Here is a 25,416-nt window from a genome sequence, read left to right on the forward strand (position 1 = left end):
TGTGTGTGTGTGTGTGTGTGTGTGTGTGTGTGTGTGTGTGTGTGTGTGTGTGTGTGTGTGTGTGTGCGTGCTTGTCTCTAAACATATTTCCACATAGACAGAATTGAACTGTCTGTTCCAGCATTTTCAGTAGCTTGAATACATCACAAACATAATTTTAAAACAAATAGGAACATTTATCTATCAATGACCTCAGGTCATTCATCCCGTCATTAGTTCTGTCTCTGATGACATCACAACGAGGCGTCTTCACATGGTGCAGCATCTTCAACCAGTGAGGAGCAGACACCAGCCTCGTGCTTTGATGGGATTCACACGACAGGATTTAGAATTGTTTATACTGTTGATCCCTGATGTTTGGTTTTATTTTCATTGCTGTTCAAATCTAATATGGTGGAAGATGCGAAATAACAATAAAAGAAAATTGTGTTTGGTCTGTGACTTGTAGCCAGAGGAGAGATTAGTTAGGTGTGTGTGTGTGTGTGTGTGTGTGTGTGTGTGTGTTTGTGTGTGATTTTCCTCTAACTCTTGGTTTGGTGAATCCTCCTCTTTGTCTCCGTGGGAGTTTTGTTTGTTAACGAGATAAAACGACTCAAACAACCAGTCTGAAAAACCAGAGGCTGAAAACTCTCACTTTGAGTTTTAGTGGAAACATCACTGAGGATGTTGTGAATCCATTGACGCTTCTTTAAAACATCTATAGTGATTAACTATTAAACTTAGAGTTAGATTCATGAGAAGATGTTGAAGTGTTTCTTTAAGATTACAGGAAGTTCTCCGTCATGGTCACAACAATAAACATGGATCAAAGTGTTTTTGTGAACAAATCAACCAGAGGGATTTCAACCGTCAACCTTGTGGCTCCTTATATGAATCACATGACATCACAGTGTCTACAGCCTCCAGAGGTGGGAGCAGTCATACTTAAAGAACAAGAGGTTTTTAATGCTGTCACCTTTCTGACGACGAGGTAAAGAAGCATTATTTCATTAAAGGTGACACGTGTCTCACTTCCTGTTCCCCCCTCACGTTGATCCTCCGCTCCACAAACACTCGCCTCAGGCCCTGACAGCCTCCTCCTCTCCTCCTGCTGACGCTGACCTTTGGATTGAGATTACTTTTGTTACTGTGGCAAACACAGTGCATTCTGGGTAAATAATGCAGGTTAAGGTCGCGGAGGGAGCAGCTTGTTTTACAAAGTGAAGCCGGAGGGTGATTGTGCAGCTCACAAAGAAAACTATACCTTCAAAAAACCAAGCTCCTCAAACTTTTAAAAGCAGCAGCTCGAACACCGATAAATTAGTAATAATATGTGGGAACACTAAGAGTGTTCACTGTGTGTGTGTGTGTGCGCGTGCGTGTGCGTGTGCGCGTGTGTACAACCTTTAAGTATATAAAAAACCTCTAAGACTTTTAACAGCTCCGACAATAAATTAGAAATGTGATATAATCATTTCCACTGTACTTTGGTCTGTGTGTGTGTGTGTGTGTTTGTGTGTGTGTGTGTGTGTGTGTGTGTGAGTGTGTGTGTGTGTGTGTGTGTGTGTGTGAGCCCGCAGTATCAGGAGTTGCTGACTTTGTGAATCCTCAGCTTCTCTTGTTCCTTTTGAAGAAAAGAACAACGTTAAATAATTGTCAGCAAACTGGGAATTCACCTCCGCTGGTGTTTAACTTTACATCAATTAAATCTAACATGGACTCAAATCAAACGTCCACTGTTTTACCTTGTTTCCATCGATAAAGGACAAGTTTCCATTTTTGTTGAATCCTGAATCTTATTAAAGATTATAGTTTGTGTAAGTGATGATAAGAAGAATAATTGTTGGTTGGTTACACTTCTTCTACAGTTCTTGTAAAATGGACTTAGTGGCATCTTGTGGTGAAGTTGCAGATTTCAACTGGTTTGATTGGTTCATTCAGGGTAATCTGTGTTCTGTGACGTGACCAGCAGGGGGCGACTCCACTGCGAGCTTCAATAGAAGTCTATAGAAAACGTCTCCTCTGGTAGTTTCTATAGAAAACGTCTCCTCTGGTAGTTTCTATAGAAAACGTCTCCTCTGGTAGTTTCTGTAGAAAACGTCTCCTCTGGTAGTTTCTATAGAAAACGTCTCCTCTGGTAGTTTCTGTAGAAAACGTCTCCTCTGGTAGTTTGTATAGAAAACGTCTCCTCTGGTAGTTTCTGTAGAAAACATCTCCTCTGGTAGTTTCTGTAGAAAACGTCTCCTCTGGTAGTTTGTATAGAAAACGTCTCCTCTGGTAGTTTCTGTAGAAAACGTCTCCTCTGGTCGTTTCTGTAGAAAACGTCTCCTCTGGTAGTTTCTGTAGAAAACGTCTCCTCTCACTTTCTAACGTCAGTAAACTTTGTCCTCAGGAGTTTTTGTCTCAAGTCGTCTTCAAACAGCTGATTTAGTTCATTCTGATCATTTAGAGTCAAACAGACCAGAAAGAACCGGAGGTGTTGGGGGGGTGGAGACCACCGTGTGATTGACAGCTAGTACCATCCAATGGGGGCAATGTCTGAAATCTCTCAGTTGGGCTCCACCCCCCCACTCCTCCAAATATGGTTACTCCTGGTCTGCTCATTGGCTGAAAACCATCTCAGTAAATATTTAATAGCTGTGAAACTGCAGAACAGACTCCTCCTCTAGAGGGTCGGACTCCTCCTCTGTCTTCAGAGGGTCGGACTCCTCCTCTGTCTTCAGAGGGTCGGACTCCTCTGTCTTCAGAGGGTCGGACTCCTCCTCTGTCTTCAGAGGGTCGGACTCCTCCTCTGTCAGGTCGGACTCCTCCTCTGCCTTCACTGCGCCTCCGGTCCGGCTTCATGCTGCAACTTCTCCTCCACGTTACGCTGCATCTGGAGAGACATTAAACCCGGATCATTTATGCACATGATGAAAAATATATTCTGATTTAAGACAAACTGACGAGTTAATTGAACCATTTTGCCTCCTATGTTATTTCCTCTGCCCCCCCACTGCTGCGGCTGCTTCCCGACCCTCGTGTCTGTTTTCTCATTCCTCCAGAATTAATGGATGGAAATTAGTAACACTTGAAGGCAAATGATGTGGGATCATATTCACCGCGCTGCACCACACGCAGTAAATCACATTTAGATTAGCTACTGTGAGGAAGTCAAGTTCTTATCGTCTGTCACGTGGGAGAAGAGACGGTTCATCAGGCTACACAGGAGACGTTAAAGAGTTCAGTACTGTGAATAAAGACGGACAACGTGTCTCCGCTTCCTCCTGTTGTACAAGAATGAAGTCAGTGTGTCACAGAAACAGGATGTTGACGTCAACTGGAGTCAGTTTGTCGTGATCAAGAGGGCGGAGCTGTGGTATCGAGGTCCTGCAGATACATGTGACCCTGAGTCAGTGTCAGCTGTCAATCATGATGTTTTTATATCAAATGACCAATTAAATCCAAACTGATCAGAAACACTTGAACAAACATCAGAGAGAAGAACGAGCTGAAGTGACAGAAACATCTTATATAACGAACTTTACTGTTTTATACGATTAGACATTTGTCTGAAAGTATTTTATGATGAATAGTACTGTGAGTACAGTTCTATTGTGTGTGTGTGTGTGTGTGTGTGTGTGTGTGTGTGTGTGTGTGTGTGTGTGTGTGTGTGTGTGTGTGCGTGCTTCAGTACATTCTCTCTTCCGTCACAGGAACAAAACCAAAGTGTTTCCTAACAAACTGCAGCGACACGAAGCTCGACGCTGTGATGAATCGAGCAAAAAGGCAAATTTGATCTTCTTCTTCTTTCATCTCGGCCTCTTCTGCTGCCTCTCTATCGTTCCGCGAGTGTTTTCCCCAAGAAGAAATAATTGGCACAGCTCGCCGTCCCGAGGGAAGAAGCTCATTTATATTCTTCCACATAAACACACACTCGCATTGGGCCCCTCCACCCAGACCCCCAAAAGAGGCTGTTTCTTCTTCTTCCCTTCGCCCTCGCCGCCAGCAGCTGCCCAGCTACCCTCACTGTACTGGGACAAAAAAAATCAGAACATCTCTTCCTGTATGTCTCTCCCCCAAGTGCATTCTGGGATCAGTCCCAGCAGGACGCAGCTCCTGGAGGTCCCTGATTGCTCGTCATGGATCTCTTTTGTTCTTCGTGCACTCCGCTGCAGGAAAGCGTCCTCCCAGGTGAGTTCTCTTAAAGAAGCAGCGCAGGGCACAAAGTCTTCTATTCTTAGAAGCTTATTATTTCTACACTGTAAAATAAACCTCAAACTTCATTAATCAGATCATTAAACGTGTTCAGCGCTGTGCACGGGGAGCACTCAACCATGTCAGCGTGTTATATAAAGATATGTCGTTTTTATTGTTTCGTATATGAAGTCGTCTTCGGTGGATCCTGTAACACAGACAGACGTCTTCTGTTGTGTGATCTTGTCTCAAGCTGTTATGAACCTCAGCAGTGTTTTGGTCGCTGATACGTCTGAGTCATCGTTCACAAAAGTCTAGAAACCTCCGGAATAGTTTGGATGCATTAACAAGATGTTTTAAAACACGTATCGAGCCTCTGTGTCGTCACCCGTTGGTTCGTGAGCTGCAGTTTTGAATCCATCTTGGTTTTTAAAAACCAGAAGTAACCAATGCATAGAGCACGTTAGTGCTTATTCTAGGGCAAATTTATTTTACCCCCGAAAAAGAGATGCGCCTCTTTACGTTGATGTGGTTATTAAGCAGTATATCCACTAGAGGGCAGCGCAGAGTTGAGGGTTCTGACAACAAACATGACGATAGTAGAGGAGGTGAAAGTGAAACTACCAGCATAGTCATTTTCTATAGACTTCTAGAGAAACTACCAGAGGTTCACATCCTACTTGTCCATTAGAACCTTCTCTGTTATGGTGAGTGACTTGTCCTCCTCCAGCGCTCCTCTCCCTGTGGGGTCCCACAAGGTTCAATTCTTGGCCCTATCCTCTTTTCATTATATATGTTGCCACTTGGGTTAATTATAACCAGCCACAACCTTTCTTTTCACTGCTATGCAGACGACTTACAAATCGATCTGCCAGTGAAGCCTAATAGTAACAGTGCACAATGTTCCCTGCTTGATTTATTGCTGATATTAAGCAGTGGTTGGCCCAAAATGTTCTTCTTTTAAACGACAGTAAAACTGAATGTATTGTGTTTGGGTTACGGTGACGGCTGGCTTTGGCCCCTTATGCTCAAAGGTCAGTCCAACCGTCAGAAATGTGGGAGTGATCTTCCACAGTCATCTGAGGTTTGACAAACAAATCGGCCATGTTGTCAGGAGTAGTTTCTTCCAGCTACGTCTCCTGGACAAGGTCAAATCATTTTTAAGCCATCACGACCTCGAGAAAGCCATCGATGCTCTTATCAGTTCCAGATTATGTTGGCGTCTCCCAGTCCGCCCTTAGTCGCCTTCAACTTGTGCAAAACGCCGCTGCCCGTCTTTTAACTGACACGAACAGACGAGAGCACATGACTCCTGTTCTTCGCTCCCTTCATCGGCTTCCCGTTCCATCACAGAATTGATTTTAATCTTCTTATGTTTGTTCTTAAAGCTCTTAATGGCCTCGCCCCATCTTATTTATTTGAGCTTTTAACTATTCGTGATCCTGGTAGAGCTTTGAGGTCATCCAACCAACTTTTGTTGAAGTACCCAGGTCAAGGTACAAATACTGTGACCGAGCCGTTGCTGTTGCTGCTCCCAGGCTCTGGAATAAGCTCCCTGTGTTATTTCTGACCTGGGCCTCTTAAGATTAAAAACGTATTTATTTAGGATGGCTTTTAATACCCAGTAGTGTGGTGACACTTTTATTTTACTTTCATTTTATTTTTACTTTATTTTATTTTATTCTACTTTATTGTTTTTATTTTACTATATAATTTTAAAGCACTTTGGTTCAGCGAGGATTGTTGTAAAGGGCTGTATAAATAAAGATCATTTACATTTAGAGGAGACGTTTTCTATAGAAACTACCTACATTTTAGCTCACACACACACACACACACTCACACACTCACACTCACACACACACTCACACTCACTCACACACACACACTCACACTCACACACACACTCACACACTCACACACTCACACTCACACACACACTCACACTCACTCACACACACACACTCACACTCACACACACACTCACACTCACACACTCACACTCACACTCACTCACACACACACACACACACTCACTCACTCACACACACACTCACTCACTCACACACTCACTCACTCACACACACACACACACACATACTCACACACACACACTCACACACACACTCACACACACACACACACACACACTCACTCACACACATACTCTCTCACACACACACACACACACACTCACTCACTCACACACACGATCACTCACTCACACACACACACACAGACACACACACACTCACTCACTCACTCACACACACACACACTCACTCACACACACACACACACTCACTCACACACACATACTCACACACTCACTCACTCACACACTCACTCACACTCACTCACACACACTCACAGTCACACCCTCCCCCCTGCGTTTAAATAGACTCGTGATGCAGCGTCAGACTGGAGATACATGAAATATTATTTTGCTCATCTCTGTTCCATCAGCGTCATCGCTGTATTTACATTCACACAGGAACCTGAGGACGTTATCACAGTTTTACTCACACAGCGACAAAGTTCAGAAAGAGAAGGAGGCAAAGTTAGAGACGCAAAAAATAATTTACACAACAAAAAAAAGAGGAGATACGCTTCAGATGGCATAATGTGAGATAAAGTGCAGCAGCAATGTCACAAAGAATACATATAAATTATACACTGAAAATATTATAAGATGCATTAGAACCTTTAGAAAGTGAAACCAGCAGGGGGTCTCGCCCGGGGAGTGACTCAATGTAGAACCGCCTCTGTCTCCACACATGAAGAAGGTCTGGCACAGAAAGAGTTGTTCTCTGGTCACACGGCAGCTGAGTGAGTGAGAGCGGCTTCCAGACCCAGAGGTGAGCTGAGTAAAGAGGCGTGAGGACTGATATGAGTGGGTCTGAACCTCAGCAGCAGGTCCTTCAAGCCTCTGTAACCTTAGACTGAACATTGGAAATGAGTCAGTTTGTGTTCGCAGTGAAAAGAGGAGCACAAGAGGAACCACTTCATCTGCCACCGCTCCTTCATTCACACACACTCATTATGTGTTGCATTCAAGGGACTGGCACAGAGTGTGAGCCTTTCAGCGCTGCCTGTTCACAGTGCTTTCAAACAGCGTCTCTACAGGAGGATTAAAAACATGACCGGAGCTAAAAGAACGAACAGAGAGAAGAGACGGCTGCAGCTCCACCGGCCTTGGTGACGTGTTCCTGCTAAAATATAAAGCAATAAAACTCTCTAGGATAAAATGAAAGTGGAGGAAAGAGCTCTGACAGTTGTGTGGAAGTAAAGTAGAATTCAGAGCTGGAGGAGAGTAGAGGAAGAACTAAAGATAGAAAAACATTAAAACCATTTAGAGAATAATAACAAAGATTTTCTTCAAGGCTTTCCGGTCACTTTAACCCTGATGTCATGGATGTGTGGGTCACGTCTCGTGTGGTCACGTCTCGTGTGGGTCACGTCTCGTGTGGTCACGTCACGTGTGGGTCACGTCTCGTGTGGTCACGTCTCGTGTGGGTCACGTCACGTGTGGGTCACGTCTCGTGTGGGTCACGTCTCGTGTGGGTCACGTCTCGTGTGGTCACGTCTCGTGTGGGTCACGTCTCTTGTGGTCACGTCTCGTGTGGTCACGTCTCGTGTGGGTCACGTCTCGTGTGGTCACGTCACGTGTGTGGCAGCTGTTGAAAACTTGGACTTTTTTCATAAACTCTTGAGTGAATCCAACAAAGTAAACTTCAGTCATGTTCAGATCCTAACAACGTCTGATTAGTGCTTATTGTTGATGGGTTAGCGGGGGAGGGGGGAGGGACAACATGAGGCATGGTACAAAGATTGACATGTGTCTCTGCCCTGATCTTGAAGCAGCGGCAGGAAACTTTATAACATATAAAGTCACAAGATGTTTTTTATAACCGTGAGACTCCACCTGGTCAATAACTGCTGGATAAAGTGGAAACTCCAGCACATACGTGTGCTGAGTCATGTTCACGTTGACATTTGCAGGTTTGTATGTGAACGGTGTTTCTCAAAATCTGGGCCAATAAAGTTGTCGAGGGGGAAATGACGACGGTACGTGTGTCAGACAAACGTGTTCAGAGCTTCAGACTCTGGGGAACAGGACTGAACCAACGTGGACTTTGAGTCTCGTCGTTTGCTGATGTCAGGATCTGATGAATCTGTTCTCTGGTCAGTTGTTAAGGTTTCACTCCTGCTGGTTAAAAATCACATGACATAGAAAACAATCAGCTGAGGCCACAACCAACGTTTCCATCACTCCTCCTCCTCCTCCTCCTCCTCACTTTAACACGGAGGAGAGCCAATCAGCTCCAGCTGCTGTGCACAGACTCGCTCGGTGGCCTGTGAGTGTGTGAGTGTGCCGCCTGTTTCCCGTTAATGGTAAAATCACTTTGTTTGCCTGGTGGGGGTGAAGACCCTGCAATGATAAAAGACACACTTTCATTTTTACAAGTTGCAGAGGTTCACGTGGAGAAACGCTGAGGAGCGATTGAGAGAGAGCGGGACTCCAGCTTCTGATGAATACCGTCATTAAAGCACAGAGAGACGCAGACCGGAGGCTTCGCTGCAGCTAATGAAGGGTTAGATCAGAGGAGCAGCTTTTCCTCCTCCTCCTCTCCATCACTCTGCTCCTCAGGAGGCCTCAGTCCCCACACTAACATTTACATTAGGATTAAACTGCAGCATCGTGTGAGGTGTCGACCAGAAGGTGTGTGTGTAGAGGCTGCATTTAAAGCTGCAGTATTTTCATCATGTGAGTGACGCACTTCTGCTCCTGCTCTTTGATTTGAGGACGAACATTGACTTTTATCTCTGATGCATTCATGTAGCGTCGGAGATTCCAGTGTGACCACGTGCAGGATGTGCTCGACCACAGCAGCAGTTTGGTTCTGGAACCTCTCAGTTCATCTTCAGGTTCATCACAGTGACTCAGTATCAACCCTTCGGTTTGTGGGCTGAGCTTTCGAAGCCTTTTTTCAAACCAGACGTAACCATATTTGGAGGAGCAGGGGGTGGAGCCTGGCCACTTGGACCGCCTCCTCTGAGGGACATTCCTGTCTACGGAGGATTTCAGTGATTTCCATCACCAGCTTGTCTTCCCTTTACTGTTGTTGCCTAGCAACGGAGCTGGTTTTGTAACATGTAGCGTTGACATGTTGGTGATGCTGCTCGCCAATCATTTTAAAAACAGCAACTCACCCAAGTGCAATGAATCGTGGGATAGTTTTAGCCTGAGAAGGGAAGTCGGAGCATTCGCCTGCCGCTTTGAAACACGGCCTCAAAATGTGACAGTCTAGTTGCTGTGACACAATCAGACTTCAAATGCAGTTGGGACAAGTCCACCTACACCAGCGACCTGCTCCCATTGAACGGTACAAGCTGTCAATCACACTATAGACTTCTATAGAGACTACCAGTGGAGTCGCCCCCTGCTGGTCAGTACACAGAAGACAAGTTTCACAGAGTCTACGAACATTTTAGGATCGGTCTATGACACTGACCTGGTTTCATCTCTAACTGTTTTCATCAGGTTAAGTTTGATAGAAGTGAGTCCGTCTTTTCGGACTGAAATAAAAAAAGATTTTGCCATTGGAGGTGTCAGGGAGGCGATCGGCCGGCAGCTCCTCCTCCCAGCTGGTCGGACTGACCTCAGCGTGGCTGCCACCGTCCCAGCTTCACTTCGTCCTGCCGTGGAAACGAGGCTTGTCAGTGGTCAGAGGCCGAGCCGCCGCGCTGGAGGAAGCTCAGCGACTTTGAGCTGATTCCAGCAGGACTTCAATTCAATATTTCAGAATTCTTTTCTTTCATATTTTACATATTTTGTATCTGAGCTGTTTTACACAGAGCTGTTTTTTTTCTTACGGCTGACGTTTGACTCCGCCGCCTGCAGCCGTCTTCCTCTGCAGCAGCATTAAAAACTCCCTGAAACACAACCACAGCAGCATCGTTGACTTATGAGTGTTTGTCGGCCATTCCTCACAGAGAGGACCACGGCGTCGGGCGGCATATCCGCGAGTGAACTTTGATTTCGTCTGGGAAACACGGTGGCAGGAGGGGGAGGAGGAAGGGGAGGACAGGGAGGGATTCAATATATAGGAAGTGGCATATTTTTCCCGCGGGGTGTTTCCATCTGTGCTCCCTCTGCTGGGTTAGATATTGTACGCTGTAATTCAGCGGGGGGAATAATTGACCTGTCAACGGGTTCACGCCACTGGTCCCATCACTCGACGGCAGCGGCAGCAGCAGAGAGGAGGGCGGCGGCCGACCTGGACTCAGCTCTGTTTCTGCAGATTGATACATCCTGTCTCGCCCTCAGAGGTCTAATAACACTACACACACAAATCCTGAGGAGGCTGTGGAGCCGCTGAACCTTCAGCGCTCGCTCCTCCTCTAAGAAAAGATAGAAAACTCAAAGGTACATGACACGGTCACATGGATCTGGACCTGATGACCTGCAGCCTGTTGTCAGGCTAAAAGCAGGAACCTGGAGGTTGTCATGTCTTACTGAGATGTTTCGATGTGTAAAACCTTGTTTAAAATAATCTGAAACACAAGAACACACCCAGGTACAAGCTGTCGGTTGTTGGCTGCAGTTTGTTAAATATCTATGACAACAGTTGAATCAAATCAGCTGTCGTTGGTGCAGTATTTCCCCAACACGTGATATTTTAGTAGTATTTCTATTCTATTCAGAGTATTTCTAGAAACGTGATACACATCCTTGTCGATCGGGCCTCGTTAATGCGTTGGTCGTTGCAGATTCCTGTAAAAAGCTGATTATAGAATTTAAAAAGGTAAAAATTGTTGTTAATGTGGATCAGCTGTTCCGAGGGGGCCCCTGTAAAGATGGGGCCCCTGTTAGCTTGGGGACCTGCTTTGCCTCTTCTGTTGAGACGGCCCTGATTGGAGCAGATGATCGTTTAGAGAATTCTGTGATTACTGTGGTTTATGGATTAATTTGAAACTTTAAAATGTGCATCTGACACTAACCCTTTTAATGTCATGTTTTAGTTTCTCTATCATCTGTGCATATAAATAAAACAGATTGTGCTCAACATTAATACAGTTTATCCACAAAACTTAAAAATACATTAAAAAACAAGTTCAGGCACGGTAGCGATTTCATGAGAGAATAGTTTGACTTCATCTAATGAGTTTAGTTTCTTTACTCAGGTTCAGTTTTGTTCTTTTCATTTATTAACATGTTTCTTTGTTTCCTTTCTCATTTTTCAGTTTTAACAATCAGACGTTTCTCTCGACCCCCTGCCGTTTGTTTGATCAGAGTAAATTTGTATTTTAAAAGAAACATAAAAATTAGCATTTTCCTTCAATAACACTTTTTTTTTTTATCTTGAACTTTTGAATCTTTTAATGAGCTCTGTTTTCACTGTGGTTTTTATTTTGTGTGTGTGTGTTTTGGATGGTTAGTTTATCCTGTATCGCACTCAGCAGGAACAAATATTGGACCAACAGTGACCTGATAATCCCACCGAGCCGCATGTGAACATACAGTATGTTTCAGAGAGGATTGTCTACGCATGGCTGCAGCTCGCCGTGACGCCGCCGCTGTGAATCTGTTCAGATAACACACGGGAGGATTAACACGGGACTTCGTCCTTGTTCAGGGTTCGTCTTTGAGCTCGGAGCTGAACACACACACACACACACACACACACACACCTTCTATGTTTAAATTGAACACAATCAGCAGGAAGAACAACAATAAGAACTGATAAAAACATCAGCTGCACAGAAAGTCAGAATGTTTAGATTTAAAACAGTCTGGAGATAATTAACAACAAACATTAAACCTACTACAACAACAAACCAACAATAAACACACAACAAAACAACAATAAACTCACAACCAACAATAAACTCACAACAAAACAACAATAACTCACAACAAACCAATAACAACAAATCAACAGCAAAAAACAATAACACACTTCAAACCAACCCAACAACAACAAACACATTACAAACAAACAAATAAACAAATAAACAGGGTGAAAACAACTTTCTCAGTGGAAGAGGAAGACTCATCTCATATTGAACACACACACACACACACACACACTCACTTGTGTGTCGTACACTCCAGAGTATTGTGTTTATAAAAAACCCTGCAGAGATCATGATTCACGACTTTGATGTGACAGTGTGTCACAGGGTGTCGTGGCGTCTGTGTGTCATACGTGTGAGATCCGTGTGAACCATGTATGAATTATTCCTCAGAGTGCGTCTCGCAGCCATCCAGGTCCTTACTGTTTATTCCCCCCCGCCCGGCTCACAGCGACCGTAGAGCTGTGTGTTTCCTCAGAGGAGATTATGTAACCCCGCCCTGCTCGTCCAGCAGCAGTCAGAATAATGGCGGCCGAGCTAATCGATGCTCAGACTGTGTGATTTATAGTGTTTGCTGAAATCAGCAGAACGAGCTGCTTCAGGGCGCGGGGGGGGATTCTCTCTCCGGCCTCCCTCTCTCATACTGTTGTAATTGGATATCTGTATGAGGCTTCCAGGAAGTTTTCATCGGGGCTTTACTCTCCATGCACGGCTCTCTCCTCATAACCTACATTACTAATGGAGACAAATGTTGCATTGCATCCTGGGAGAGTTCTTTAATTGGAGGAGAAGGAAAGGAAAGAGGATAAAGAAAGAGGAACGTTTTTCACAGGACGACTTCGCTCCCTGAATCCTGAAAATCCACGAGCAAGAGAAGCAAAGAAAGATGAGATTAGCAGAGGGAACTGAGGTAACGTAAATGTTTAAAGCCCCTCAGACGATATTTCAAACTCAACTGCTCTGTGAACAACTCAAAGTAAAATAAACAGTTCACATACTTCACTTCTAAACGAGTGAACAAGTGAGTTTAATGAGCCATGGACCTGCTGTCACTTCACTTATGAAGATGAAGAACAGTCTGTTTCATAAATGTAGATACAGAAAAGTCCTTGAGTTGAGCCTCTTAACTTCCAACTCATCAGGATCATTAAACTCTATATTTTGATATCTTAGATGATTTTGTGTGATTTATAATAATCAGTTTGTATCTTCACTGTGGGAACCGTCGACGAGCTCCGAGTCCAACATTCAAACTCCAGCTCAGCTGAAGTTTTTGGAATCTGCATCGGGTTAGAAAGAAGCCCTGCAGCAAAGTGTCAGGCAGCAGCTTCGTCAAACCCCAACACAACAGATTCTTCTAAATGAAGCACGTCCACCCTCACGCTGCTGTAACACTGTACAACATTACACCAGGAGAGAGACAATGAGCTCTGACTGCAGCGAGCTGACGGAATCCATTTAAATAACCCAGGCATTAAATAACAACGCATATTAAACTGAGATGGGAGGAAGCTGCTGCTCTGCTCAGCAATTATTATCAGACTCTATAATGGATGAGCTTCTGCAAAACACACTGATGCTGCTCAGTCTTCTCGTGTCGCCCGTCAGGAAGCTCCAGCAGTGAGATGATCACACGAGTCGATAACGAGACAGAATGAAGGCAAACAGTCAAATTATTACCCAAACACACTTCCTGTTCTCCTTGATTTAAAAATAAAAACTGTGGACGTGTTCCAGACGTGTTCCCGACGTGTTTACAATCTGTTCCCGACGTGTTCCTGACATGTTTACGACATGTTTACGACATGTTCTGACCTGTTGACTCTGAGTCCAGAAAGTGAAGCTAATGCAGAAGAGACTGGAACCTGTCTTCTCTCTCTGACCAGCAGGGGGCGTCTCCTCTGGTAGTTTCTATAGAAACGTCTCCTCTGGTAGTTTCTATAGAAAACGTCTCCTCTGGTAGTTCGTATAGAAAACGTCTCCTCTGGTAGTTTCTGTAGAAAACGTCTCCTCTGGTAGTTTCCATAGAAAACGTCTCCTCTGGTAGTTTCTGTAGAAAACGTCTCCTCTGGTAGTTTGTATAGAAAACGTCTCCTCTGGTAGTTTCTATAGAAAACGTCTCCTCTGGTAGTTTCTGTAGAAAACGTCTCCTCTGGTAGTTTGTATAGAAAACGTCTCCTCTGGTAGTTTCTATAGAAAACGTCTCCTCTGGTAGTTTGTGTAGAAAACGTCTCCTCTGGTAGTTTCTGTAGAAAACGTCTCCTCTGGTAGTTTGTATAGAAAACGTCTCCTCTGGTAGTTCGTATAGAAAATGTCTCCTCTGGTAGTTTCTATAGAAAACGTCTCCTCTGGTAGTTTCTGTAGAAAACGTCTCCTCTGGTAGTTTGTATAGAAAACATCTCCTCTGGTAGTTTCTATAGAAAACGTCTCCTCTGGTAGTTTGTATAGAAAACGTCTCCTCTGGTAGTTTGTGTAGAAAACGTCTCCTCTGGTAGTTTCTGTAGAAAACGTCTCCTCTGGTAGTTTGTATAGAAAACGTCCCCTATGGTAGTTTCTGTAGAAAACGTCCCCTCCGGTAGTTCGTATAGAAAATGTCTCCTCTGGTAGTTTCTATAGAAAACGTCTCCTCTGGTAGTTTGTATAGAAAACGTCTCCTCTGGTAGTTTGTATAGAAAACGTCTCCTCTGGTAGTTTGTATAGAAAACGTCTCCTCTGGTAGTTCGTATAGAAAACGTCTCCTCTGGTAGTTCGTATAGAAAATGTCTCCTCTGGTAGTTTGTATAGAAAACGTCTCCTCTGGTAGTTTGTATAGAAAACGTCTCCTCTGGTAGTTTGTATAGAAAACGTCTCCTCTGGTAGTTCGTATAGAAAACGTCTCCTCTGGTAGTTCGTATAGAAAACGTCTCCTCTGGTAGTTCGTATAGAAAACGTCTCCTCTGGTAGTTTGTATAGAAAACGTCTCCTCTGGTAGTTTCTGTAGAAAACGTCTCCTCTGGTAGTTCGTATAGAAAACGTCTCCTCTGGTAGTTTGTATAGAAAACGTCTCCTCTGGTAGTTTCTATAGAAAACGTCTCCTCTGGTAGTTTGTATAGAAAACGTCTCCTCTGGTAGTTCGTATAGAAAACGTCTCCTCTGGTAGTTCGTATAGAAAACGTCTCCTCTGGTAGTTTGTATAGAAAACGTCTCCTCTGGTAGTTCGTATAGAAAACGTCTCCTCTGGTAGTCTGTATAGAAAACGTCTCCTCTGGTAGTTTCTGTAGAAAACGTCTCCTCTGGTAGTTTGTATAGAAAACGTCTCCTCTGGTAGTTCGTATAGAAAACATCTCCTCTGGTAGTTTGTATAGAAGACGTCTCCTCTGGTAGTTTGTATAGAAAACGTCTCCTCTGGTAGTTTGTATAGAAAACGTCTCCTCTGGTAGTTTGTATAGAAAACGTCTCCTCTGGTAGTTCGTATAGAAAACGTCTCCTCTGGTAGTTTGTATAGAAAACTTCTCCTCTGGTAGTTTCTGTAGAAAACGTCTCCTCTGGTAGTTTGTATAGAAAACGTCTCCTCTGGTAGTTTCTATAGAAAACGTCTCCTCTGGTAGTTCGTATAGAAAACATCTCCTCTGGTAGTTTGTATAGAAGACGTCTCCTCTGGTAGTTTGTATAGAAAACGTCTCCTCTGGTAGTTTGTATAGAAGACGTCTCCTCTGGTAGTTTGTATAGAAAACGTCTCCTCTGGTAGTTTGTATAGAAAACGTCTCCTCTGGTAGTTCGTATAGAAGACGTCTCCTCTGGTAGTTGTATAGAAGACGTCTCCTCTGGTAGTTTGTATAGAAAACGTCTCCTCTGGTAGTTTGTATAGAAGACGTCCCCTCTGGTAGTTTGTATAGTCTACTCTGTACCTAAACCTTGGACACGTCAGTGAGCAGATGAAAATGGAGGAGGAGCTAAAGGAGTCTCAGTCATATAATTATGAAGTGAAACATCATGTGATTGATCGTCTCCTGTTGAAATCACAGAAATGTCCGAGACTCTGCTTGAAGAAGCTCTGGTGCTGAAGGAGGACATCTTGATAACAGTCGTCCTCCACCAGATAAACTGGAACGTCATGTCGCCACCTTTGTGTTTCCTCTGGTGAAGAACTTCAGACTCACAGTCGGAGACAGAGTCTCACAAACACCAGCCTCAGTTTGTGTCCTTGAGCAGATTAGAAACTCTCCTCGCTGATCGCAATTAAGAGATGAGAAACTTCTTAAGCGCCTCTCTCTCTCTCTCTCTCTCTGTAACAAGGCCTCGCTCATCCCTTCTTCTCACCTCTCTGATATCTCCCTGTGTTCACAGTCACACTGGGATAATTGTGCACCTATAATGGAGAAATTAGTCGGCCCTGAAATGACCTTCTTTCTCTCGCTACCTTAAGAGATGCTGAACGCCGCCGCTCGCCTCGCTCTGCCACATCAAACCCTGACGAGCTGCAGAGGAGGAGGGATCACCGCTGCGAGGCATCCTCCACAAATCAGCTTTCACTCTGCAGCTTCCTGTCTTCCCTCCGCTGCCGCTGCCTCTTATTAGAATATCACTTTAATGTCGCACTGCAGGTGTTTTATTACTTCAAAGAAATTAAATGCAATAAGAAGAGACTCTGCGGCTGTCGTCTGAAGAAAAGTGCCCGGTTCTCATTTGTTAATTTGTTCCTGGAAAGGTCCGGATCAAACACGTGCAGTTGTTCCAGGCGCTGACGTGTGGCCGCAGCTCTGAGGAGGATTTGAACCCGGGAAAATTCTCGACACACATTACACGACACATACGAACAGAAGGAAACCACGTCTAATAAACCATGGACACAGTGTGGACTCATGTCTGTTCCACAGAACGCTTCATAGAGCAGATGATTCTGAAAGTACGTCATTTATTTAAGATTGTGCTGAAGGAGGAAATGAGGGAAACAAGAAAAACAGAACCAGGATTTACGGACGGTGTAAAGAAACAAATACCATTGAAGACACAACAATAACAAAGAAAACTACATGTACTACATACTGACTACATATTTGTATACACTGTCTCTATATCCCTGATTATCTTCATATACAGTTACATTAAGTATTTGTTTATACTGATTCTGCTGCCCCCTGGAGACCAGAACGAAAAGCTTGAGCTCTGATGTGAATGAACTCGACTCATTGTGCAGCTGCACAGTCGGAGTGAAAACACGCCATCATCTCCTTTGTTCACAGACGGAGGCTCAGACCTGCACATCTCTGGTCATTGAACCATCGGCAGGAAAACAGATAGCGAGCGTTCAGGTCGAGGCGGCTGCTGGGATATTTGCTGATTGAGAGTTTTAAACCTACAAACAAAGTGTAATTGAAAAGGCGAGTTTAGCCCCTCAGCCTTTTGTGATATCTTTTTTTAATTAAGCTTCTTTTTCTAATGTGTGATCGGAGGGAGCGATAGAAGCGGCGGCGGCGGCGACACGCGTGAGGGTTTGGTTCATTAAATCGCGGATCTTCAAGAATGTGGCGCTAATTAAAATTCAGCCAGATGAGGAGGAATCGCTGCTGTGGAGGCAGTGACTCACAATGAACCACAGTCCGCTCACTGGCAGGTTCCTGTACACTACCTCAACCTCCTGATGAGGGCGACGGGAGCTGCTTCACTTCCGGGTTTGGAGGCTGAAACGTTTGAGAACCTCTGGTCCGAGTAACAAACGTGACGTAACTATCCAGTTACTTTTTCTGTTGACTAGTTATTTACTCTATTACTTTTAGCACGGACATCTATCACGAACAAGAACTGACAAACCTTCACGTGTTTTATTTTAATTATAGAAGCAAAGTTTTACTGTCAGATTTGAGCTGCTTATAAATAGTTTCTGTTCCTTGAATGTTTCCAGTTTCATTGACCTGTCGTCAGACGTGATGACTCTTAACACAGACGCACTGAGGCCTTCAGACACGAGCTCCAGAAAATGTCCGCACAGGGATCAGGACTTTGTCTGGAGTTTGTCTTTAACACAGCAGGAGATTGTCTGGTCGGACGTTCAGGTCTATATAACGTATCAGTGCAACGATCACAGGTTGATGTTTGCAGCACATCCTGGTTCTTGTCACCTCAACTGGCCATATTCGTCGGTGTGTGGCTCCTCCCTCTCATGTGACGATGGAAGGTGGACGGACACGGTCTTCTGCCTGTGAATTGTTTGCAGGTGTCACTTTTGAATCTTTCTTTGACTGCTGCTTAGTTTGACAACAAGACGCCGACTGTTAAAAATACCAAACCCTCAAGTGTCTGCAGGAGGAGAAGACGGCGTCTGTTTTTGTCTTTAATCAAACAGAAGCAGGGAAGAAGAAGAAGAAGACGAAGACGAGGCTGCGACTGAAAAGACGCAGTGAAGAGGGTTTTCAGCGAAGAGTAGAAAGAGCCTCTCCACTTCCCCCTTTTTCAGTGAAGTCAGACAGTGAAAGCCCAATCAGAGCCGCAGGGTTACAGAACAAATTCTCAGAAAATGAATCATCACAAACGCGACACAAGAGGCACAAATATACAAACGAGCAGCTGTTTGGGCTGCGTTCACGCTCACTTCCTGTTTGTCTTTATAGCATAAAGTGCTTTTTTTCCTCCGGTTCAGGTCTATTCAGCGTCTGTGGCGACGGGCGTTTCGCCGTTTGTGCCGTGTTGATGACTTTGGAAGCGAGTTAATGGAGGGAGATGCTGAAGGCACAAAGCAGAAGAGTGCTTTTTTTCTTTAACTCCAAATGCAGCCAAATGCAATTATGGGATGTGGATTACTGCTGAGGGAGGAGAGTGTGTGTCCAATGAAAGTCCTTAAAGTTGGCTGTGTTTAGTTAAAGCCTTTGTGTTCTTCGGGGAGGTGCGCGCCATCCTGTCGCATTTAAAAGTTTTCTTTTAATGATCCCTTAATGTCGTCGACACACAAACTCGGGCGTCCCCGGGAGAAGTGAACCATGCTGCAGATTCATGCTGCAGATTCATGTTGCAGCCATCAACTGGAATCGTTTGGACTTTGTTTCAGAGCCAGGAGGCGCCGGAGCTGGAACACGTCTGCAACACGGGAACGAAACACAGCAGCGTCGCTGCCAAATTCTCCCAAAGCTGATCCAGAGTCAGATTTCAAACCAATTTCAACTTCTGAATGTCTTATCAGGTTTCTACTGAGTGAAGATTCAGCTTTCGCTCACAATTAACTTCATTTTATAAGCTCTGCTCAGCACAACTCACCTGTGTGTGTGTGTGTGTGTGTGTGTGTGTGTATAAACTCATTACACACCTACACACTCTCTCTCTCTAAACAGCCCCAACAATGGCTGCTCACCGGAACCATTCAGTCGTGATTTAATCAAACTGCGCTCGGCCTTTTGTCTTTTGTTCCATGATTGTATTTTCCTCTGCGGTGTGAACGGCTGCAGGCGACAGACGGAGAGAGAGAGAAAAGGCTCCGGTCAGATAAACAAAATCATCTTTTGTCACGGACTAAACAGCGACTCTGCTGCCCGGCGGGTTTCCATTGTGGGTGTTTAGTTTTGATTCATTCAGGTTTAATTGCTGATGACAACAGCGAGGTGACGGAGGTGAGCGGAAAAAATTACACACGTCCTTCATTAGAGGGGGATTCAGGAAGGACGTTTAAACAGAGAGGACACTGGGGAAGAGTTTGTCTAATGGGACTTTTGTAAAACGTCAAACCCACCGTCACTTCAGATCCAACTTCAGACAGCACAACAGATAACATGTCTTCTTTACTTTAGATTTAAAACATTGAATTAACTGAGTGTGAGGAAAGATCAGGTTCTACGTCGTGTCTGTTTTGATACCTGCTCAAGTCAGAACGCTCACGAGCCTCTTTTAATACTTTAAACCTGAAGAGGACACACAGAGGGAATGTTGGGTCCAACACGAAGACACATCATGTCTGTCCCTTCAACATCAGGTGCTGCATTTAAAGACTCATTTCATCATTTCACTCCTGATTTCAGCAACGCGACCAGGCCGTCCAATTTCAGTGGCTCCTTCAAATGAAGCCGACAAATACTACCGTCAGAATTCATAGTCACAGGTAGGATGTTAAAAATTCTCGAAAGCTTTCTGATCGCACACAAAATGAGGAAACAGTTGAATCGTATTACAGGAAGAGAAAAGACAGAGATGCAGATTTAAAAATACTTGTTACCTCCCATCATCCAACACTCTTCATGTGTAAGAGGGAATAAAAGTTAAAGATTGTGACACATGAGATGAAGACGTTTGTAAAAACCTTCTCTGCTTCATCAGTTTTACAAATGAAAGCCCAGAAGAGACGAGGAGCAGCAGAAGCTCTAAACATGATGAAGCTCAGCCTGGAGACCTCCAGTGGTTCGCACCAACATTCTCTGCTGCTGTTTGCAGACGCTGGACTAATAGTGGAATAATGCAGGAGTTCATTTATGAAACACCCAGCGAATAAAACGCTACGAATCCCTGGACTCTGCAGGAACACATTAGGCAGCGCGCAGTAATTCTCTGTTCAACTTGAGTGCAGCCAGAGCTTCCATTAAAGGCCTGTGTGCCGTTTGCTCTGTAATTACTACAGTACAGCAGCTAGGAGCGGTCACTGCTAATGTTCACCGTGTTAAAGTAGCTTAACAGAAAATACAGTGAGCTCAGCGCTGCTGTTTCTGAAATGACCCTCGCATCAATAATGCAGCAGCAGGAAGAACGACTCGTTTCTCTCCACAACTGGACTAATAAACCTCCAGTGAAGATTCTACCTCCTGGTTTCACTTCTGTTTGTTTTATTCATGTGTTTTCATGCTTTTGATTTGAAGGAAACAGTCGATGAAGGACACAGGACGACGAAGACATTAATGTTTAAATACAAATACTTTGTACTTCGATTTTTAAATTAATAAAACCCTAACCCTAAAGATGTTGTTATCAAAACCTGACAAAGAAATGTAATCTTGATATTTTACAGTTTAACCATAAACTTTACTAAAAACTAAACTAAATGAAAAGAAAACACAAATATAACCGAACTTTAATTAAGAAAATACACATTACAATTAATGAATTGAATTTGTGGAGATGCCAGATATGGCGGAACTGATGCCACTGTGACCATGGTCCCCAAAGAGTTTTCATTCGGCCAATCAGAGCAGACCTTTTCATACTGTGCTGGTTTGATTGTTAGTCGTTGATCTTTCTATCGAACTTAAGCAAACGTGCAAACTGTCGCTCATCTTTAATTTTAAACTGTGTATCTTGAACTTTACTTCCGGCAGAATCAGATGATCGATCCTCCTGTTTGGGAATCAATCATTTGAACGTGAACACATTCACTCCTGAGTGATGTTTATCGTTTTGATCTCTGTCGACCTGAGTCCCTGCGAACGCAATAAAATAGAAAAAGCAGAACAAGACGCTTTATTCTGGAAGATTCTCAAACACCGATGTTCAAATCCCCAGCAGCTCAGATTTCTGCAGTGATGTTCTAAAGAAACGTCCCATGTCTTAATAACTCTGATAGCTTTAACAGTTCCCAGCTTCAGAGCGAGGAGCTGCTCTTTCATAATGAAGCCAGCAGCAGGTAATCCTCAGAGAAAAGGTTTCCCCAGTAAGGAGGGCACAGGTTCCAGTTCTCAGCCGGGGGTTGAATAAAGCGACGAACAAATCAGGGCCAAGACGACATTAGCCCCGCACCAGCAGGACGCCCACCTCCCATGAAGGCCAATTACTGTTCCCCTGCTCAGGTGGCCGAGGGTTTCCACCACTTCCAGTGGCTGTTTTCATGTGAGGTTAAAAGAGGTGAGAGGAAGCGACTGGTTTCTACCTTTACAAAGGGACGGAGTGGACTCGTCTGCCATACCTGACACGCTTTCTTTCTTCTCCTCAGCCAGCTGCTGCATAATGAGCCTGTCTGGCCTTAAGAGGAGGCATTAGCAGTCCGCCGGCTCGCTCCGCTATCTGTGACACTTCAGAGGAGGGGGGGGGCATTTTCTCTTTGAAGGAAATATCAGAATCATTTCATTTTTCCTGCTCATCATCTTCCTGAGCGGAGCCGCGGGCCGCTGAGCTCCATCACCACTCATGTTAGGGTCAGTGGGCGGGTCCTGTGGTTATAGGTCAGAATGAATATCTGCTGGGATGTAAAAAAGATTTGTGTTTGTTTCCAACAGTTCATGAGTTAAAGATATTCTGCTTAATAATCAGGTGACTACACATTGTTCATTATCCACCGTTCAGTCTTTAATTGATTTTGAGGTGAGATTCATTTGTCTTGATTTGTTGGGAGACAAAAAGCTCTAATAAAAACATATATATATATATATATGTATATATAGTCACTCGTCACTTTGATCCATTAAACTGTTGAAGATCTGAATGTGTAGCTCCGTGATTTACCTGTGGTCACATAGAGTACTTCACTACTGCAGTATTTGTACAGACAGTACTTCACTGTGGTGCAGCCTCTCTCGGTGTTGGAGCAGCGTCCGGGCGAGTGTCCTCATCGTGCTGTGTCACAGTCACGTGGCCTCACTGTGGCTATTCTCTGTCCTCTGGACGGCCTGATTAAAAAAAGAGTGGCAGGAGGGTGGAGGGGTCCTTTAATCTATAATAGAACAGAAGTTATCATTATTGTTAAATAATGCACAGCGGCCACCAGCATCAGGTGTTAATAAGTTATTGAGCAGAGCAGCTTCCGGTGACCTGCCTCTGGGCCCCAACCATGACTTTGAACAGTGTGTGTCCGTGTGTGTGTGTGTCCGTGTGTGTGTGTGTGTGCTTGTGTGTGTCCGTGTGTGTGTTATTGAAAAAAGGCCACTGTAATATCGGGGCTGAAGAAGCCCAGGAGGAGCAGCACAGAGCGATAAAAACCTGTCGGTAGTTTCTTCTCTCTGCTGCAATGTCGTGAAACATTCTGCCACTTTTTGTATTTATTCACGTTTGTTTTCATTACATCATAAAAACACGTCACATCTTCCTCAGCTCGCTCGTGAGAGTCGGGATCATTTTTACTCTTGAACCTCGTCTCCGACCCGATGAATATTTTACAGGTTCTATTCTGCTCTTCTGAGGATCAGCTTGTATTTTACTGATGCAGGGAGAGTTCATCATTAGCAGAGTTCAACTAAATCAATACGCTGATGGTTTGAGGGTTTCAGTCAGAATGAGGTTTGTCTCTCCGTCATGCTAAGTGCATACAGAGTTAGACATGTGGGCGACATGAGGAAATCATTTTGTTTACACTCATCCTCACGAGTACAGAAGTCCAGATTGATTTCACTGCAGAAATATCGATATAGATATTTAGATCTGATGTTAGACTGTGAACAAAGATGGTGGACGACTCTCCAAAAGAATAAAACTGAAATATCCATCTTGAATCTTTGACCTCACATGGAGTCGGAGTCCGTGCAGTGGTGATGAACCATTCAGGAGTCAGTGTCGGCTGTCAATCATGACGTCTCAGTGTCGGCTGTCAATCATGACGTCTCAGTGTTTATATCATCAACTGATTCACCCCAATCTGATCTGAAACACTTAAACAATCAATGGATGTACCTTGATTTTTTTTTTTTTTGTTTGGGTCATGTCCCGTCTGCTAACATAGAGGAGGTGCGGTTTATGACTCATACTGCAACCACTAGGGGGCAATCAGGGGGATGTGGCTGCACTTTTGTGAACTGTGTTGTCGTCCATCTTTATTTCCGGACTTTGGTCCAGAGTCGTTTGTTTGTGTGTTGTTGCTCCTCAGTGACTCCGCCTCCTGCCAGAGTCCATCTACTGCTGCTCCTGAAATCAAAGCTCAATGAAACAAGAGTTGACGAACATCTAAACACTAAATATACACTTTATAAAAAATCTAAAAGTCGGACAGGTTGTAAGTTGAAAGCTTTAGAGACGGTTTCCTAGCAACTGTTGCCAAGCCCAGTATTACTGCCAATTATGGCGGGCAGGAGAATTGGTGTCCTCCTTTTCCCCCTCCCCTCATCTTCTTCTTGATTGTCCCTTTCTTTTTCTCCCAGAAGCAAATGGGCCTTCACATGAAGATCTAACCGAGCTGTCGATATCTCCGCCTTTCAGCACACTTGAATGGAACTTGATCAAAGATGAAGGAACCTTTTAAAATCAGAGTTTTTCAAATGGAGTTCTGTGAGTCTCACGTTAGTTTTTTCCTCTTCATCGTCTCGCCTGTAATAACATAAATCAAATATGCAGTTAAGACATTTATGTCATTACAGACACGACTGTCACATCATCATCAGCCCGTCGCTCACGTCATCATCTTTCATCCGGGACTCGCTCGCCTGCTCGACTTCTCAAAAACGTGATCCAGAAGTTTTGTAGCACAAAAAAACCCACAATGAAATAAAAAAAAGTGCAAACAATCCCAGAGTTAATCCATTTTTTTGTGCAATTAGATTTCAGCAGACGTGTTTTTCAGTCACATAGCTGCTGGGGGGACACTGATGAAAACTAATGCTGTAATTCTGCTCAGATATTGCCACCTGACTATTAGATTTTGCCCTTTCTCTTGTATGGGGGCCAATGAGCTTGGTAGTTAACTGAATTAGCTTGTGTGTGTTATTGCTTTATGTTCTCACCCAGAGGACAGTTTCAATAATCAGGCGGGGGGGAGGATGAGGCACGAGGGATGGGTGGTGGTGGGGGGGTCACCAGCAAGCATTGAGCCCACAGGGTCCTGAATCAGCTCAGTGACGGAGGACGAGCTGCAGAGAAACATTACAAACAGTTTCATGTCACTCAGGGATCTGCCTCCATGTCTTGTACGGATGTTGAATTAAACTGGGCCAAAGTTCGAACAGGACAAAAATAAGTTCCCCTGATATCACAAACTATTCTTTGATTCAGTGAAACATTTTGAAATAATTAGTACTTGAAAATGTTAGAAGGAAAATGACCGTAGTCTGGTTTGTGTGTGTCTGTCACATAGAATAAAGAAGTGAATTTAACAGATATGAAGATAGAAGATCCCAGATGAGGGCTCAGCCATGTGGCACTCTGGTGTGGAAGTTTACTCCCATTCATGTGCTGGACCAATCCTGAGTCAGTCTCAGCTGTCAATCATGACATCTCAGCTGTCAATCATGACATCTCAGTTTTTACATCATCAAATAAGTGATTAAATCCAAACTGATCAGAAACACTTGAACAAACATCAGTGAGAGAAGAACGAGCTGAAACATCTTTGACAAACGTTTATTTAACGTCTACTCTGAGTTTTAGTTTGGTCCATGTCCCGTCTGCTAACATGGAGGAGGAGGGTTAATGACCTATACTGCAGCCAGACACCAGGGGGCGATCCAGATGATTTGGCTTCACTGTAGGGAGCTGGTATGTTGTTCATTTTAATGTTATTCTGTTATTTACGGACTCATTTACCCACAATGCAGT

At 44.2% G+C, this 25,416-nt stretch overlaps 1 long non-coding RNA gene across 1 annotated transcript in view; it reads left to right on the forward strand.

The window, feature by feature from the left end:
* LOC138411383 (uncharacterized) overlaps positions 1–24,381 on the forward strand; it is a 39,080-nt gene extending 14,699 nt beyond the window's left edge. The window contains exons 3-4 of the long non-coding RNA XR_011244022.1: positions 24,027–24,153; positions 24,243–24,381. This is a non-coding gene — a long non-coding RNA (uncharacterized lncRNA). The remainder of the gene's footprint in view (positions 1–24,026; positions 24,154–24,242) is intronic.
* The last annotated feature ends 1,035 nt before the right edge of the window (positions 24,382–25,416 follow it).

The sequence above is a fragment of the Paralichthys olivaceus genome, chromosome 9 (assembly GCF_024713975.1).
Source record: "Paralichthys olivaceus isolate ysfri-2021 chromosome 9, ASM2471397v2, whole genome shotgun sequence".
NCBI classification, from domain to species: Eukaryota; Metazoa; Chordata; class Actinopteri; order Pleuronectiformes; family Paralichthyidae; genus Paralichthys; species Paralichthys olivaceus.